The following is a 19,813-nucleotide window of genomic DNA, read 5'->3' as shown; positions in this document are numbered from 1 at the left end:
GCCGAATACAACGCGGTATTAATTTGATAATAGATTTGTCCTTGAATTTTAAAACAATAAGGTCCACATCTTTGCGCACTAAAATCTGCTATGTTTGCATTAAACGATGCGAATGAAAATGTATTATTGTAACCACGAATACGATTATAAAAATGATTTGATTTTGGATGATTTCCAGTAAATAATATTTATAATTTATAAAGTTCATACGGAGGTTGAGGTAAAGGATTTAACTCAATAGTCCCATGGCTACAACAATCGTTAAATGAGTTTCCTTTATTAGCTACTTTTTCAGAATTAAAATGTTTCGCACCACAATGTTCGCAATATAAATTCATTTCTCCTATATAATGTTCTACAATATTTTCTAATTGAATAATGTGATTAATATCCATATATCCTTTTTTTAAAGCTCGATTTCTTTCGTACCACCTTATTTGTTTACTTTTATTATTATCATTTATTATATCATTTTGTGATGGTATTTCCTGTAAATTAATATAATTTTCAATCCTATTATCATTTAAGTTTATTAATCTATTTGATGTGCTAGGTATTGAACAAATATTATTGCTATTTAATGGAGTTTCTATATTAAGGTTATGAACATTTCTAATTATATTAATATCATCGTTAATATTAAATAACTTTATGTTATTGTTACGTCCAGACTCAAGGAAGGAAGAGTCGAAAGGAAGGACGTAACTAAATTTATATTTTCGAACGACGGCAGACTATCCGTCTGTTCGACCCGAACGAACGCCTGGGCCCAAATAGGTCAACGACCGCAAGGGTCGCTCTTACTCTATTTAAAGGGCCGTTCGCTCGGTGGTCCCTTTTCGGCAAGAGAATTTAATCTCTTTTGCGCAGGATGGGACCTTGTGCGATCTCGGTTTACGGGAATGAGTGGGAACGGGGTTGTTAATAAATGAAAATCATTTGTGTTGAAATTTATAAGTTTATTCCTAATGTAGTGACGAAAGAGATTATATACATAATAATATAATCGACGGACTTAGTTGCTAATGAAAGTGTGAGTGTATGTGTATGGGTCGCGGGTGATACATTAGTACGGAGGGCGTCAATCGAGACAGAAAGGGGAAAGAGATAGATCTTTATTGTTTCTCCTCAGAGTTACAAAAATTTTACATTTATACCTCCTCTTCCGCATCCTAGCGTCTATGCTTTACATATATACAGCAAAAATATATAAAAATACAGTAAAACAATAAACATAACATACAAAAAGAATTTGATACTTGTTCTACAAAATTATACTTTTAAGAGAGAGAGAATATTGATCAAATAATTCAATGTGTGAATATTATCTATAGTCCCCATCCCTCTCCTGAAACCTGTCTGACTCGGTGGTAGCAGTCCCTTCTTTTCTATATCTTCTCTTAATCTTTCCGCCAAAATTGTCGCATATACTCTATAAGCCGTCTGTGTCAACGTTACCCCCCTATAATCTCCCACCTTCTCTCCCTCCCCCTTCTTAATAATCGGCACTATATCCCCCATTTTCCAATCCTCCGGCCACCCTTCCCCTCTCCATACTTTCCTACATATCTCCCATAATCTCTCCTCTATCTTCTCTCCTCCATACTTCCATACTTCATTCGCTATCCCATCGCCTTCCCATCCTTCATCTTATTTATTGCCTTTTCGAATTCCTCTTTCCCTAACTCTTCTTCCTTATCTTCTCCTTCTCCTTTTCCTCCTCCCCATACCGTTTTCCACCCCACCCCTCCTAATAGCCCCCTAAAGTACTCATCCCACTCTTCCATCTCTATTCCTTCATTTACCCTTTTTCTTCTTCTCCTCTCCTTATTTACTACCTTCCATACCTGACTCTCCGTTTTTGTCTCACTTACTTCCTTCTCCCATCTTTCTATCTCCTCTTTTTTCTTTCCCTCACACAAAACTTTATACTCCCGTTTCATTTCTTTATACCTCCTTCCTTCTCCCCCCTCTCTTCTCCACCTTTTCATTTCTCTTTTAACTTTTTCCTTCTTTTCTCTACATTCTTCGTCCCACCATCCTCTCTCCTTTTTGCCTCTCTCCTTCCCTTCTATCCTCTCTAATGCTTTCTTAATTTCTCTCTTTAATACATTCCACTCTTCTTCAATCCCTCCTCCATTTTTTATTTCCCTCTCAAAGGCTTCTCTAAACTCTTTCCTTCCTTCTTCTGTCCAATCTCCTCTATTTAATCTCCACCTGCCTTTGTTCCCTCTTAAACTTCTCTTTTCTCCTTCTATCCATACTACAACTGGTCTATGATCCGAGTCCATCCTGTCCTCTACTCTAAACTTTATCACTCTTTCCTTCGTTCTACTGTTTCCTATCACATAATCAATCACCGAATTTCCTCTCTCTCCCACATATGTCCATTCCCCTTCCTCATCTCCCTTATAGTTCCCATTAAGAACCGACCATCCCTGCTCTTCTAAGAAGCTACATAACTTCTTTCCCTCTATTAATTTTCCCATCTTTTGATTTCCTTTCCTCTTCTATACTTTCTTCCTCTACTATTCCTCCCTCTCTCCCTATCCTGGCATTAAAGTCTCCTCCTATTATTGTTCTCCCTTTTTCTCCTTTCTCCTCCGTCCATTTCTTTAACTCTTCCAACTTCTTCTCCATGTCATTATTAATGTATATCCCTATCACTCTCCATTCCTCACCACCCAACCATACTTTTATACTCATCAAACCTTCCCTATCTTTTTTTTCCCTCTCTCTTTCCATTCTTATTCCTATTCTAATTCCTATTATCATCCCCCCCATTGCCCTTCCTTTCCTGTTCTTTCTTCCCGCCCATTGCTTCATCCACGTATATCCTTTCGGCAGTCTCATACTAACTCTCTCCCATCCTTTACTATCTATCCACGTCTCACATAAAACTATCACGTCCCATTCCTCTAATCCTTTTCAAAAGTCTCTATCTTTGTTTCCTAAACCTGCTACATTCCAGAACCCTATCTTATATACTCCTTTTTCCCTTCTTCTCTCCCTTTCCCTCTCTTCCCCTTGCTTTTTCTTCTCCTTCTCTCCTTCATCCCCTTCCCCCACTCCTCCTCCATATTCCCTAATGTCCTCCTTCTTCCTCCTTATTTGCCCCTTCTTTGTTCCCCCTTTCTTTCCCTTTCTAATACCTCCCTCTTTTTCCTCCCTCTTCCATCCTTCAACTCTTCCTCCTCCTCATCCCATACCCATACCTCACTTCCATAATTTTCCATACCCTATCCTCACTCTCTCTCCTCTCTTTTCCTCCTCCCCTGCCAATTGTCTTAATTTCCATTTTATCTTCCTTTCTTTAAACGTTTGATCCTCATCTATCCATATTTCCTTCCCTTTCAACTTTTTCTTATTCTCTAGAATTCTCATTTTATCTTCCTCTGACTTTACTCTAACTATCAACATCTTCCCCTTCTCCTCATTCCCTGCCTTTATTTCCCTTACTTCCTCAATTTCTACCGTCGTTCCTATCTCTCTACATATCTTTTCTACTCCTTCCCTAATCTTTCCTTTCTCTTCTTTAATTCCTTTGAAAATTAGATTTTTTCTTTTCTTTTGTCTTTCTTCCCTTTCTATACTCCCCTCTATCTTTTTAATCCTCTCCTCTAATCCCTCTCCTGTTCTATTTTCCTTTACACTCTTTTCTAATCTATCTATTCTCCTCTTCATCTCCTCTCTTTCCTCTTCCCATTTCTCCTCTTTTCTTCTCATGTCCAATTTAATCCCTTCTATCTCCCTCTTTATTTCCTCCATACCATCCTTCACTTCTTCCCTCCCTATCTTCCCTTCCTTTTTTAGATCCTTGATCTCCTTCAAAATTAATCCTACCATATCCTTTTGTGCTTTTTCAGTTGTCCCTCCTTCATCCCCTTCCTCCCCTAAATCCTCTCTCGATCTCTTAAGCCACCCATCTATCGCTCCTGTTGTTACTACACTACCTTTTCTCCCTATTACTATCTGTCCTACTTTCCCTCAGAAAGGGGAAAGAGTTGTTGTTTAAATTTTAGGGTCCCGATTGGTGGTTACAATAATTTAAACGATAATAGATATATAAAAATTGTGTCCATGTGTGTGCGTGGGAGCAAGAATGCTAGTTTATGAGAGTTCGATAATTTTGGCGGTGGAGGGGGGATAAGTTCGTAGGAGAAGGTGTGCAGGGACGGCTAAAGGATATCTGCGCCCGGGAACATATCAGGGGATGATGTTATTCCTATCAGTGATCTCTAAAAATTCTCGTAAGGCCTCGTGGTCTACGGGGCCTGGACCAATTGTGAAAGCTTTCTCAGGGACTTCTCGTATCCCTGGGAGCTGATTTATCAACCAAGCTCTAAATTGCTCGTATGAGAGCTTGGCAGGCGATTCTGATTCTTCGGAATCGTCGTCGCCGATATCTATTACTTCGAACTCCTCCGGATGTTCCCTATTTACAGAAGACGTTGGGGATGAGGGAGGAGAATCCTCGAGGATGATTGTTGAGGGAGCCGGAGACGGAGATCTAGGTGGATCAAGGCGTTCGGGAGAAGCAGGGGAAAGAAAGGGAGAAGGGCTCCGCGGAGAATCGGCGTCCTCAGAGGAAACAGAGGAGTAAGGGGAAGGGGCCCGCTGAGGTATAGCGGGTTCGGGAGGAAGAGGAGAAGGAGTTCGCGGGGAATCGAAAAGTTCTGCAGAAGCAGAGGTAGCGGGAGACGGTATCAGCGGAGTTTCTGTACGTTCGGGTGAGAAAATAGGAGAGACCGTAGGGTGATATGTATTAGTTGTCTCAGTGTGAATCGGTGTGTTAATTTTATTTAAGGAGCCGAAGGTTTCGCCCGCAGCCAGACTCCGTGCCAACGCTTTCCTTAACCGCCTATTACGCCGGTTTCGCGCCAATTTAGCAGCGGTTCGCGAGGGTCGTCTCCTTGGATTTTCCACTACGAGAGCGTACAATAAAATAACCGGATAAGAAGAGTTCTTACTGAAAAATAACTCTGGGAGTTCTTGTAAGAGAAAAAAAAGGGAATATATATATATATATATATTTATTTTTATGTAATTTTGATATTTTAATTATTTAATAATTTAGTTAGTTATTTTATTACTTATTTGTTCGTTCGTTCGTTCGTTCATTCGTTCGTTCGTTCGTTCGTTCGTTCGTTCTATCGCGGGAAATCCAGAGTGATTTCGAGAGAGAGAGAAGATGGAAGAAATCACGGATTGCTCCGCTATCGCGGGAAATCCGGAGTGATTTCAAAAGATAAGGGGATGATAGAAATCACGGATTGCTCCGCTATCGCGGGAAATCCAGAGTGATTTCAAGAGAGAGAGAAGATGGAAGAAATCACGGATTGCTCCGCTATCGCGGGAAATCCGAAGTGATTTCAAGAGAGAGAGAGAGAGAGAGAGGGGGGTAAGGATGGAGGGAGAAAGGACAGTTTTTCAGAGTTAGAATTAAACAAGGATAATAAATTAATAAATCAAAAAGGAAAACAATTATAATTTAATTGAAGTCCCAGAATTATTTTTAAGTATAAGGGTGGAGATGTAGCACGCTTGATAAACTTACTACTTATGTAGTGCGCAGGTAGGTGTTAACTATTCCGATTATCCCAAGTGTGAATCTGGCTAAGGACTCCTCCGTGAGGATGGTGTTCCACTCATGGTTGTTCACTCGCGAAAATTGTGGTAATCGGTGAGCACTGGGCACACGATGATCTCACAAGTGTCACTGCGAATGCTCACGAGTTCGAGATTCGAACAATTTACGGACTCGAAGGATGGTGGTATAACTTTTCCGCGTGCGTAGGTTTGAGAAAAAGATTGAGATTCTCTGAGAGATGTCACGGGTATACCTTCTTGCTCCTCCTTCCCGTTAGTTTGTTAATATTTCCTGACGAATAGGGAATTTTTCAATAACGCTCTTTCAGTCCCGGAGGCGTCTCTTGATTTTAAAAGTTTACCGGGATTGGTCAGGACTTTTGTTTAAGGCCCTAGATTTTGACCAATGGAGAATTTGTTGAGGTTTATATTTTTATTATCCTCTCGAGATTATCTCGGTGATCTGTCAGGCGGCATTTGTTTGGATTCGGTTATCGTTGTTAGTCTGGTAAAATTTTATTAGTTTTCAAGTGGAAGTTTTCTTCTAAATTTTTATTGATTTTCAAGTGGAGATTTCCTTCTAAAAAGTTTTTATTGATTTTCAAGTGGAGATTTCCTTCTAAAAAGTTTTTATTACTTTTTAAGTAAAATTTTCCTTTAAAAGAAAGATTTTTATTGCTTTTCAAGCGCGAGTTGTCAACTAGTCAAAGCGAGAATTTCAGACACCGCGAGTTACATCTGGTATGTATCTCTCCTTTTTTTATTTTTATTTTTACGATTAACCGTCCCCGGTCAGCTGCTTCGCCTGCCAGATCATAGTCTTATTCCCACGCCTTTGATTTTTCAATCATCGCCTTGCATTCTTTGAAAGAAAAGAATCGTGGAGTCCACAGGACGTAACATTACCATTTATTATACTAACTTCATTATTATTTTTTATCATAGGAACATTTGTAATAATTGATGTATTAATTGCTTGTGACGCAGTAGTAACTGTTTCATTTGCTGAATATATTACGTCTGTAAGTAAAGTAGAAGTTTGAGAATCTATTACTACATTTTTTGAAAAATTTACAGAAGTTTGTGTTATATTTGAGCAAATTTCATCATTTGATAAAGATTGAGAATTTTTCTTAAGCATTTTTCGCTTTTTTTCTTGTCTTTCAGCCTGATATTTTGCCTTTCTTTCTCGTTTGTTACGTTGATATTCCTCTTCTTCTTCAACAGATTGAACTATCTTTCTTCGAGGCATAATTATTATTTAGATAATATCAATTAAAACTAATAATATAATAAAATGTAATAAAATATATATAAATTTCAAATAAAAATAATAATAATAAATATTTTATTTAATTTTTTGTACATAAAATTCAACTTATAAGTAATAAATAATAAGATAATGAAATAATCAAATAATTAAATAATAAAAGTATAATTAAAATAATTAAAATTTCAATTTAATATCACAATATAAACACAATACATTAATATAATAATTTAATTTAATATTAATTTCGTTTATAATTATTATCAAATTAATTTAATTATAGTATTTTATATAGTATTTTATATAGCTCGTAGTTATTAGATAAATCAGATAAAGGGTAAGTTAGGCTTTATTTACGAGCGTTAATAGGTGAAAATGTATTTAAATTTTAATTATACTGTATACATGAGATAGTTGGTATTATATGTACATTATAATTAACAGAAAACGTCGATACGTTTCGACACTCACTTGTGTCTTCTCAATCGTAAGTTTAATTAATGTGAGCCAATTATTCTACATTATATTTAGTAATTAAACAGTTGCATTAGACATCTTAAAAGTTGGTTGTTGTAGTCGGTATTTCTTTAGTCAATCTAAATTAAAATGAGTGTGATGTGTGAGTTACAATGGTATGTATAGATTTTTTAATGATTCGCAATAACACTTACATATTATCATCTTTTGTTCGTGGAACTTGTTCTTCTTTTCAATGATGTTTTACATATGTAAAGAATCTCTCTGTTGCTAGTTCTTTTATTTATTATTTTCTTAAAGTGAACGTTTTTTTTACATGTTGTTTATTTTATCGAGTAATGGAAAGTATGTCTTATCTAATAGATCTGTATCCTCCATAAGTTTAATTATATTTCAATTTGACGTTAACTTAAAAATCAAAAATAATTGAATACAATAATTTTATAAAAATTAATTTTAATTCAACAATTTAATTCAAAATCAATTTCAATTTAATAATTCAAATTAAAGTCAATTTCAAATCAAATCAAAGCCAATTTCAAATTAAGTCAAAGCCAATTTCAAATCAAGTCAAAGCCAATTTCAAATCAAGCCAAAGCCAATTTCAAATCAAGCCAAACCCAATTTCAAATCAAGTCAAATCCAATTTCAAATCCAATTTCAAATCAAGCCAAAGCCAATTTCAAATTAAGTCAAAGCCAATTTCAAATCAAGCCAAAGCCAATTTCAAATCAAGTCAAATCCAATTTCAAATCAACTTAAAGCCAATTTCAAATCAAGTCAAAGCCAATTTCAAATCAAGCCAAAACTAATTTCAAATCAACTCAAATCCAATTTCAAATCAAGTTAAAGCCAATTTCAAATCAAGTCAAAGTTAATTTCAAATCAAGTCAAAGCCAATTTCAAATCAAATCAAAGCCAATTTCAATCCAAGTCAAATCCAATTTTAATTCAAGTCAAAGCCAATTTCAATCCAAGTTAAGGTCAATTTCAAATTAAGTCAAAATTAATTTTAATTTAAGTTAGAGCCAATTTTAATTAAATAATTAAATAAACAAAAATAAAATTCAATTCAATATTATGTTTAGCTTATTTTCCACTTTTAGCTTATTATCCCGTTGGATCTCTGAAAAAGAAAATATTTAATTATGTAAATAATTTAATTTTTTTCTACTTTTACGATATTATAAAATTTGTATATAGGTATACATAAAAAATTATAAAAATAATTTAATAATAAATCTAATTATTTAAAAAATTATTAAATTTAACTAATTAGATTTAAATAAATCTAATTATTTAAAAAAATTATTAAATTTAACTAATTAGATTTAAATAAATCTAATTATTTAAAAAAATCGTGTAAAAAGAATTACTTAAAAAAAAAGCATATAAAAATCATGTAAAAAGAGAATTGGATGTATTAAAATAATTTTAAAAAATATATACAAACCTTTTTTTTGTCTCTACTTTTTTCTTTTTTTTACTCTTCTTTTTTTCACTTTTTTTTTCTTTTTGTTCTTTCTCTCTCTCTCTCTCTCTCTCTCTCTCTTTCTTTCTTTCTTTTTCTTTCTCTTTCTTAATCAAATGTTTGTGAATAAACTGTAAAAAGTAAACATTTATATGTTTAAATATATGTATAGATATTAGATCAATTTCATTGGAAATTTATAATCTCCGTTATGAGTCTATTGGACGTAATGTATTAAAAAATGTTTCAATCTTGTTTTGTCAAAATTAAAACAAGATATGGTTTTAATGAGTTTTATAGCATAATTAAAGTAATTATATGTTATAAAACTTATAAAAACTATCTCTTGTTTCAATTTTGATAAAAAAATTCGAAAAAATTTGTAATTTGCAACATATTTTTTTAAAAATCAATTATGTGTTTTCTTCACACCAATTGATTGATCTCATTATTCTGTACATAAAATTATTAAGGTAAGATTACCAAAAACTAAATATTTTATATTTTATGTCAAAATACTGTAAACTTCAAGTTATATAACTCAAAAAGTACTTAAGAGAAAAATATTTTATTATAGTATTTTAGAAAGCTCTCGAAATAAGCTACAAGAATGTGCAATAAAAAGTGGGAGTTTCCATTTAAAAAATTCAAAGTAATTTTTACGTGACCTTGATGGTGCTATTCAAGGTCATACTAATATTATTATGTAATGTGCCATTTAAAGCTCTACTACAAGTTATGTTTGAAAGATTTTGTTCTAACATGCATAGTTTATGAAATATTCGTTTTCAGACTTTTAGAATACCCTGTATACAGGGTGTTTCATTTTAATCGCCCCAGAAAAATATGAAAGATACGGAAAAACGATTCAGACAAAATGAATATTTTACGAGATATTTCATAATTTACGTAAGATTATGTCAAATTAAAGTATAAAATATCTCGTAAACTATACATTTTTTAGCCATTCTACCCTTATAACTTTTTTATACAGAATGTTACGTAGAATCAATTTATATAAAAAAAATATAGTAATTTTATTTAAAAAAACATAATTAACATTGAAGTCTTTAAAAAAAATATCAGTAGCGACATCTTCTGTCCCCCTTCAAGTCAAATAACTTTTATTTGAAAGATTTTGTTGTACAATTAAAAATAAAAAAATTATTTGAGGTGTAAGAGATAAATGAAACATCCTGTACACATATACAAGATGGCTCATTTTAATTTATCCATTTAAATATTTCAAAAAGTATGAAAGATACGAAAAAATGTTTCATACAAAAGTTTTTTAACTTCGAGGAGAACATAAGATAATGTTATTGGTTTGACTTTGGACAGTCATTTGAAGATTACAAAGTCTCCTTCAATGTCTTAATGGAAATGTATATTTTTTAATGCATATTCTTGTAGCTTATCTCAAGAGCTTTCCAAAACACTATAATAAAATATTTTTCTCTTAAGTACTTCTTGTATTATAAGATTTGAAGTTAATAATTTTTTGATATAAAATATAAAATATTTTGTAAAATATCTAGTTTTCGATAATCTTACTTTAATACTTTTATGCACGGAATAATGAAACTAAATATACTTTATATACTTTATTATATGTTTTGGAAAGCTCTTGAAATAGGCTACAAGAATTATGCATTGAAAAAAATTTATTATCAAACAATTATCTAAGGTCAAACCAATGATATACCATCTTATGTCCCCCTTAAAGTTAAAAAATCTATGTATTAAACATTTTTCTCTACGACCGTTTTCTGTAAAGTTATGAGGGGTAATAAATTAAAATTGTAGAGGAGAAGAGGTGATAATGTAGCCTCCCAATTTGTTTTGGTGTAATAAAAAAATTAAAAAAAGACTTTTGGGAATCAATTAATACACGTCATAGGGTTTTTTATTTCATTGGTCAACGATATTATATTTTGGATTAAATGAAATACTAAAAGATTTTTAAAAAAGCATATACTTTTCAGAAACACTCCAAGGCTGCGTTCGGAAACAACATTTTAAGCACTCCGAGTGTCGTTTTATCTTTGTTCACCTTTCGCAAATAACAAAGATAGAACGACACTCGGAATGCTCAGCGTATTGTTTCCGAACGCAGCCCAATATAACAAAATGAGAAAAGTGCGGGTAATATGGCACCCTGATGATCATAAATGTACGAATCAAAAATGATACTTGAACTCAGTACAAAATCAACATTAGTTGACTACATTTAGACCACATTTAGTGACTAAAGAATTATTCTGTTAGAAAATAAATTTTTAAATTGTTAAATTAATAAAATAATAAAATAAACATATCTATAAGCAAACATGTGATATTACTTTCAATATGTTCAAGACAGGATGTTGTTCTGTAATTTTAACACCTCATAGTTATCTAGAACTCGATTTTTTAATAGTTTATAAAAAAAACTTTCGATACGTTGAAAATTTTATTTATTGCGTGTAATGAGAAGTCTTTATTAATGACAAACGAATTGTCAGACATCAACATTTAAGGGTGTTTAATTTCTACTGTTTTAAGTTTTACGTAATACGCAAAATAAATTTTGGTTGGCGTTATTAGTTAATTTGATAAGTGAGGAGCCAATATATCAGCAGAGGCTACATTACCATTTTTTTTCTTTGCTCCTTGTATATACAGTGTCCCATTTTAATTTCCGCAAGTAAATATCTCGAAAAATATAAAAGATATCAAAAATATTTCAATTAAAAATTGTATGATATCAAGGGGGACGTACGATAATAATAAGGATTTGACCTTTTTTTTATTTTTCGTGTTTACTACTGAGCCGAGCATCTGTATGTATAGTATACTTGCCTCGCGCTGCCAAGATGAATCGAGCCGAGTCGAGCTTAGTCGCGTCGACTTCGTAAATTTATACTCGTGTATATGATGAAACGAGATGCGCTTGCTCTCACCGAGGGCAAAAATTGCTGATAATTGCAATCGACCGAGATCGATCGAGATGTTATATACTTTCTTGATACTGGCGCGTGTCAGATTAGAACGGATACGATATACATGATATACTTTTTTTCTTTTTTGCAATTGTGATGAATATAGTTCTTGCCTGTGCATGAAGAAATTTAATATTATAATTAAAGATTTTATAATAGAAATTGTATGCTGCATTCTTAATTAATATTTAATTTTCTACACGTATTTATTAATTATAAGTATTTCATGAAAAAAGTTGTACTATATAAAAGTAAATGAGTTGTAATATATAAAAGTTAATTGTATTTTTTTATTAGTTAACAATAGAAATAAAAATTAATTTTAATTTAACAATAAAAAAAATTTAATTGTAATTTAATATTTTACACACTTTTGTATAAATTTAATATTCTACTTACTTTTATATAAATTTGCAGAAGTTTTAAAGCGCAACACTTTTTTTAACCTCGCGCAACATAACACAAGCTATCATATCACATAACAAAACACATCATTTCGTGAAGCTTACCGCACAACTCAATAAATTTGATACATTCGAGATTTCACCATTATTTTTAAAAGAAAGAGAAAAGTTTATATTCTATTTTATTAATTCATTACAATACATTGTTCCGTGTAATACATTTAAATATATAAAATAATAAATTGCAGTAACATCAAAATAATATAATTTTTCATTCGAGTTTAAGATTATTTTGTAGCGTTTTCCAATAAAGCAGGTTTGATCGACTTGAGATCGATTAATGACGTAATTAACCAATCACAGCCATTTATTCTTCAGAGAAATAGTTATGATTGGTTAATGACGTCATTAATCGCTCTCGGATCGATCAAATCTACTTTATTATTCGAAAACGCTATTAGAAAAGGAAATATAAAAAAAAAGTTATTTTTTGAAATAAAAAAAAAATGAATGTAACATGAAAAATATATATAAATATATATAATAGAGTATTTAAATCTATATTGAAATACAATAACGAGATAGATTTTCTTTTCATATAGTGCGTAATCTATGAAAATTGGATTATATGTTGAAAGAATGTACAAAATAAAAATCGATATGTATTGTATAAATTGTTGAGAGTATACGTTACAATACCATAACATGTGTAAGTGTAGAACGTATTAATTGTTTCGAAATATGATTTAATTTTAAACGTTATTTCAAAATGTTACACACAATATTATTGAAACACTATACTAATAAAATATAATTTTTAGATTTGTTTCCTGTTTTTGATTTAATCAATTTTAATCTTGATTCGACCTCTATCTTTAATTTATTTTTTACAATCGACTTTTTATTAAGCGTAAATACTCATAAATATATAACATATTCTTTCTAACTACACTGAATTTTCATATCAAATTCTTTGACTAATTTGATATTAATACTTTTAAAAAATTTTGAGACATTAATAGCTCGTAGATTCGAATTTAAACCTTTAAAAGAAAAAAGCATTTTGCAAATGATACTTTTCACACGCCAGCAGATAAAATCTTATTTTTAATTTACATATTCAAGTAAACGCGTTGCATTAATACAATTTTAATTTTATATTTAATTGCGAACATACTTAATGAGTCGAGTTAAAAAAATTGCATCGCTAATATCAGTTTCTCTTAAAAAAGAAGAACATTTCGTTCACAAAAATTCACTCGAAATTATTAAAGAAACTATCATTAAAATTTACAGTAAAAACGAAGCATCAGGTATGCGCATCATGTATAAACAACATCATAAATAACGGAATCGCTCTTTTACGAAAAATTAACGCTAAAGTGAAATATCAGTCTACGAATTTTTTAAATTGGATACATTCTGTCCATATACCAGCGTTATATTGCAATGTTACACATTACAGGCATCATAAACAGGGATACTTTCGCAAAAGATCAAAATGATTCAGATTAAAATGATCCGTGCGTTGTGATGGCCAAATTTGAAATTTCATTGAATAAAGTTACAATGAGAGTCAATCTCATTGAAATTTTATTCAATAAAATTTCAGATTTGACCAATCACAACGCACGGAATACACGGATCATTTTAATCTGGATCATTTTGATCTTTCGCGAAAGCACCCCAGATGAGATAGATAGAGAGAGATTTCGTAACATAAATTTTACAAACAGCATTTTACAAGCAATTATAATTTATATTTTAATAATTATGCTAATGTAATTACGTTATATACACAACTATTCACATTACTGCATCATATATTATATAGTCCGTATAATATAATTTGTAGATAATTATAGGTACAAATTAAAAATTAAAAAGATGTATGTGTAATATCTGAATATTGATAAGCAAATAATAAATGTTTTACTTAAATCTTATATGAACGATGAATTAATGTAAATACATTATCTTTTCTTTTAGTGTTTTACACACATATATATGATTTATCGAATAATTGCACACAACAAACGAAGACTTGGATTATGCAAAAAAGGTCAAAAGTGAAGTAATCAGAATTGAGAATTAATGTTGATTAAATCGATGCCAGAAAGCGAAGTATATATAACAAGCTAGCCGATATAAATTATACAATATACAATTATACAATTTATAGGGTTTAGCTGTAGAGATATCAAGAGAACATCAAGTAAACCAAAATATATTATTACACAAGTTACAGTTAAAAATTTCACCAGTAGATTCGATAGCTTCGCAAAGACCGTTGAGTTAATTAAATAATAAATATCATTTTTAGACAAAGTCCAAATTAAGAATTAATTATTTATAAACTAAAAATAAAAAACAAAAACCTCACTGAAAACATGACGAATACTTTTCAAATTATTTACGAATAATCTTGTTAGTTGACAAATCGGAAGTTCCATCTTCTTTTGGAAAAGATCTTTTTATAATAGGTTTTGTACCTTGCAATAATAGTGTCAATGATAACGTTTGGTCTCCTATTAATTTAATGTCACAAACTTTTTCCACATCAAGATAAAAGATGTCATCTGTAAAATAAATACATAATTCATAAAAATCAATAAAAAATGATACAATAATATTCTATTACGAAATTAAAAGATCTTTAATATAATTTACTTGAATTTTTCACATATACTTTTATTTCCACATTTTCTCCTTTCCCGAAACCATCATTTGCTTCAAAATCAGCAATTTGAATCTCTAATTTGTAATTACCATCTGTAATTGATCCAGTTCCAATAGTTTTAAAACTATTTGAGAAAGTATTAAATCTTGTTTTAATATATCCTCGTACAACTGAAAAATATTTTATTTAAAGTAATTATTAAAAGTATTTATTTTAAGAAAATGTAATAGAAGAAAACATACATAAATATAAGAACATACTATATATGTATATGACAATATTAAATCATATATAATATATTTAGAATTACTTACGAACACATGAATTCAAGTAATCCGGAATATTTCTATCAATTTAGGTTGAACTGCGTGAATTATCTTTTTAAGGTCAAAAGAACCCAAATTATTAATAATAGTATTTGAAGGAATAATAAGTCCGTAAGGAAGAGTTCCTTGATTAAACTCCGGTAATTTCGTTTTTTTAGCTTTCACTATATCAATTTGAATAATCTGTAAAGTACATAAAGTAATATTAGATTAGAAAGTAACATATATATAATTATTATTATTATTGTATATATTAAATTAAATAAGAATAAAAAGTATATTTAAGTATATTCAAAGTAAACAATAATATATAAATATTAATAGTTGTGTTAAAGATAAATAAGATCTTTCTTAAAAAATTTATTAATTACTCGATTTGGTTTTATGTGAAACTGAATCCGTTCGATTTTAGCACATTTTATACCACTATTTGAATTCGATGACGACTATTATTATTTAAAATAAATTTTAGCAATCGATAATGTTGTGCTTTGCCAACAATTTTCGGACCATCAATCTCATCAATGAAATCAATAACCTCTCTAAAAAAGATTTTAAAATCATCTTTTTACTTTTCAGAAAATTAAGAAATTTAAATATATATATACATATATTTACAGGATATCTCACCTTTGTACAACATTTTATTAGCGTATGCTAGAAGTAAAATAGAATAAAAAATTCTAATACAAAAATGTTGAGGCTACAATAGTTTTTGAATTATAAACCATCAAAATTTGTCAATGATATAGCTTAGAACTCGCGCGTCCGTAACTAAACATACACGCCTATCGATCTGTCATCATTATTGATTTTTTCAAGGTAGTGTGATATTGATTTTTCTGCACAGCTTATTTTATTTTAAAAATAATAAAACCAATAATAGATGACAAATCGGTACGCGTATACATGTGTAATTCAGTGCGTGTATATCATTGGCAAATTTTGATCGCTTATAACTCAAAAACTGTTGCAGCCTCAACATTTTTGTATTAGAATTTTTTATTCTATTTTTTACCTCTAGAACACACTAATAAAATGTTGTACGGAGGTTGTGAGACACCTATATGTACGCACACACACACTTATATACATTATATAAATAATGGATTAGAATTTATTAACTACTGAGATACAATATTTATTTTTTAAAAAGTAAAATGTGCAGATAAATAAATATAAATGCGTGTGTATTTTTTATTATATGAATTAAAATAAATAAAAAAGTTTACATAGTGGAATCCTCAAGTTTAATTGATTCTAACATCTCATCTATCGCAAAAGTAATCATCTCTATTTCATTATTTTTATTTGAAATAATAACATCTTGTTTATTATTCAACGTTCTATAAATTAACATGCAAGATATAAATATCAGACATTAAAATATGTTGCATAAAATGATGTACAATATATAATTATAAAAATAAAATAAATAAAATATTATAAAAAAAAATTAATATTAATAAATTAATAAATAAATTGATAAATAATCAATAATATTAAATAAATATTAATATTAATAAATAATTAATATTAATAAATTATTTAATTTTTATTTTAAAAATTAATAAATAAACAATAAATATGGACAGATAAACAACAATTGCCAAAAGTATCTTCTTTTAATGATCATTATTTTTCCTAAACCTTTTAAATTAATTTTAAATTAATTTTTTTACAAAATTATGTATCAAATATTTAATTATACCTATGTTGATTTAAACATATACATATATACAAATATATATATATATATATGTATATATATATTTCGAACTGACACATGACGCATACACGCACACGCACGCGCACATGTCATATAAAATAAAATTATGTATCTCTCAATATATTCTTTGATTTTATTTAAATATGAAGACTTCTTTTAGGCTCTCAATATCAAATATATATATGAATATAGACTAGCTATAGAGCCGAACGCGGATGTCAGTGTATCAGTTATTATATAAATTGTCAGCAATTATTTACATTTATTTCAAATTAATCTGTTAATTTCTTAAATAATTAATTTTGTTTTGACTTTAATTTAATTTATTTTAATTTTACATTATATATTTATATATTATTGTTTTTGTTTTATTGTTTTACTATTAATTATCGTTTAATTATTTTAATCTTGTAAATAAAGTTTTTTATTCTATTTATCAAATCTTTAATATTTATAAATAAAAACATCGTAAAACCGTCGATGTCATGTCGCCAACTAATCAGGTTATATTAGAAAGAGACGGAACGTAACTTTATATTATTTGACTGTTTGCCTCTCACTCTACTTGTGCGGCTCCCCTTCCACTGCCAGCCATTCTATATGTCGATGTGTCCAACACAGTTGAGCATGGGCTAGCGGCAGCTGATTGTGAGTGCGGCCGAGCGTTTACGGAAACGGCCGAAACAACGAAATAGCAAGCGAGCCTGCGAGCAGCGAGCAAGAAAGTCAGTCAGTGAAGTCAGTCGCTCCGTGCGCGTCGTATTGTATAGATGGGAAGTTCGCATCCCGTGCGTAGAACGTCTAGTCGCCTAGTCTCAGCTGTCGATCGGTCTTGCCTCGTGGTAGCCAGTGAGTAATATTTTATTGTTTCTTATGTATGCATAAACTCTAGAAAATTACTTTTTTTTATAAAAAAGGCACGCGTTAGTTAAACGAAATTGTTAATCGTTTCATCGTTATTTCTCTCGATTCGCCAAGCCTTTCTTCGTTCTCTCGAAAAGGTCAAAATCTAACAACAAACCGTTCTGAGATATTTCGACTTATCGTATTTACAAAATGATTTTTCGGCTTCGTGTTTTCGGTTGACATCGTTTATCGATAGGCTATTCTAAATTCCCGAAATTTTAATAATGTATTCTCAACGGATTCTTATACTGACAAACGTATATAACTATAAGAAAAGATAAACAATTGTTTAATTGATTTTCAAATGTTCTGGTATTGAACCTGCTATTCAACGGATTTAATTGAACTCGCCGTCTCCTTAGTTTGATGATAATGAGGTATTATGACTGCCTTCGCATGTTTGGCACAAACTTAATTTGCATTTTACGACGAAATAATCGTTGCAGAAAGATAATTAATGCACAATTTTAATGGTTTGACCATTTGGATTTTATTTTCAACAGATAAATTTAAAAGTTGATTACAGAAATAAATCAAATGTTGTCCTTGATATAAATAACATTGACATTCCTGAACCGTTGTTGACAATATTTTGCATTGAAATCTCGATTCGAACGACTGTATGTGATTATCATCGTTCTTCTCATTGTTATTAAACCTTGATTTGCTTTTTTTGGAAATATCGCTTAGAGATGCTCGTTCTAGAACTTGACATCGGCATTGCAAAAACTCAATTATAGTATCTGTCGTTAAATTTTCTAACATTTCAGTATGCTCTTCTTTGTGTCTTTTTGTTATGCTATTCAAATTCTTTTTCATTAAATTGCGGTAATTAAAAAAAACATTGAACATGTCGCTTGCAAATAACTCTTATTTCATTCTCGTAATATTTTCTTAACAATTCCCATACACCTACATAATTTTGATTGAAAATCTCAATTGACTATTTTATCACTAAGAGATTATTCCGAATAAGTCTTGGCAGTGTACCAAGCAAAATTCGTGCCCCGTGCACAAATATTTAATCTCAACGAAAAATTAATTTTCGTTGGAATCGACGCATCAACATCCGCGTACGGCTCTTATAGCCAATTGATTTCTAAATATTTATATTAACTATTTTATATTTAAAATGTAATTCCGAAATTCAGTCTTGGCATCGTACCAAGCAAAATTCGGCTTTTCCGGCTAATTTATTATCTAATATATATTAATGATATATTGCAGATTTTGCACTGTAAGGCCAAAGGGGGCACGATATTGGTGCGCAGATTCGAGATGCGTAGTCGATTTTGCATCCCTTGGAAGTGATCGTGACGATCTTTATTTTGACAGCGTGTGCATGCTTATAACAAGGCGATTAAAACTGGACAGGTGCACGAAGAAGGATGCTATCTGATGCTACATAATGTAAACAGAGCAAATGTGACACCACCAATGTAAGTAGATTTCGTAAGAGTCTATGTTTCAATCGTTCTTGTATCGGTATCACTTCTTTTACATGAGGTTTTTTTCGATATCTATTTGGAAATTAATAAAAATAGTAAAGTTATGCCAATAATATATCATTATAATGCTTATTAATTAGGGGAAAATATGCTAAATCGTACCGTTCGTTAAATCGTATCTCTACTGTATTTTGTAATCAGAGTTAAAATATTTTAATGTGTTAACGCTGTATTGCAGCTAGCCTCCCTCGAATGCCGCAATGTTTGTTTTCTTCTCAAGCGATCCGTTACTGAGTTTATAAATTTATTTTGCGTGATTTTCATGTAATATTCGGCACCCCGTGCTTAAGCTATCACATTGAGAAAGATAAGCAATTAAACTTATTATTAAATCATTTTTTCATCTTATTTAATCCTGGAACTGTTGAAAAATCGGCAAAAAGTTTCAAGATTATTTTTTTATTCACAAATTTTTATTCACAAGGCAAGTACGGTAAAACGTACCACTAACTTTTTTCTATATCGTACTGCT

The 19,813-nt window shown here is 30.4% G+C and overlaps 1 long non-coding RNA gene across 1 annotated transcript; it reads left to right on the top strand.

The window, feature by feature from the left end:
• The first annotated feature begins 17,643 nt into the window (after positions 1–17,643).
• Positions 17,644–19,598, top strand: LOC145937913 (uncharacterized). The gene is made up of 3 exons (XR_014425653.1): positions 17,644–17,776; positions 19,061–19,272; positions 19,520–19,598. It is a non-coding gene; the product is annotated as an uncharacterized LOC145937913 (long non-coding RNA).
• The last annotated feature ends 215 nt before the right edge of the window (positions 19,599–19,813 follow it).

This window comes from Prenolepis imparis, unplaced genomic scaffold (assembly GCF_030444845.1).
Source record: "Prenolepis imparis isolate NDT839.2.m4 unplaced genomic scaffold, iyPreImpa1.0 SCAF_1, whole genome shotgun sequence".
In the NCBI taxonomy this organism is placed as follows: Eukaryota; Metazoa; Arthropoda; class Insecta; order Hymenoptera; family Formicidae; genus Prenolepis; species Prenolepis imparis.
The sequence above is the reverse complement of the archived record's forward strand: the minus strand, read 5'-3'. Positions and strand labels throughout refer to the sequence as shown.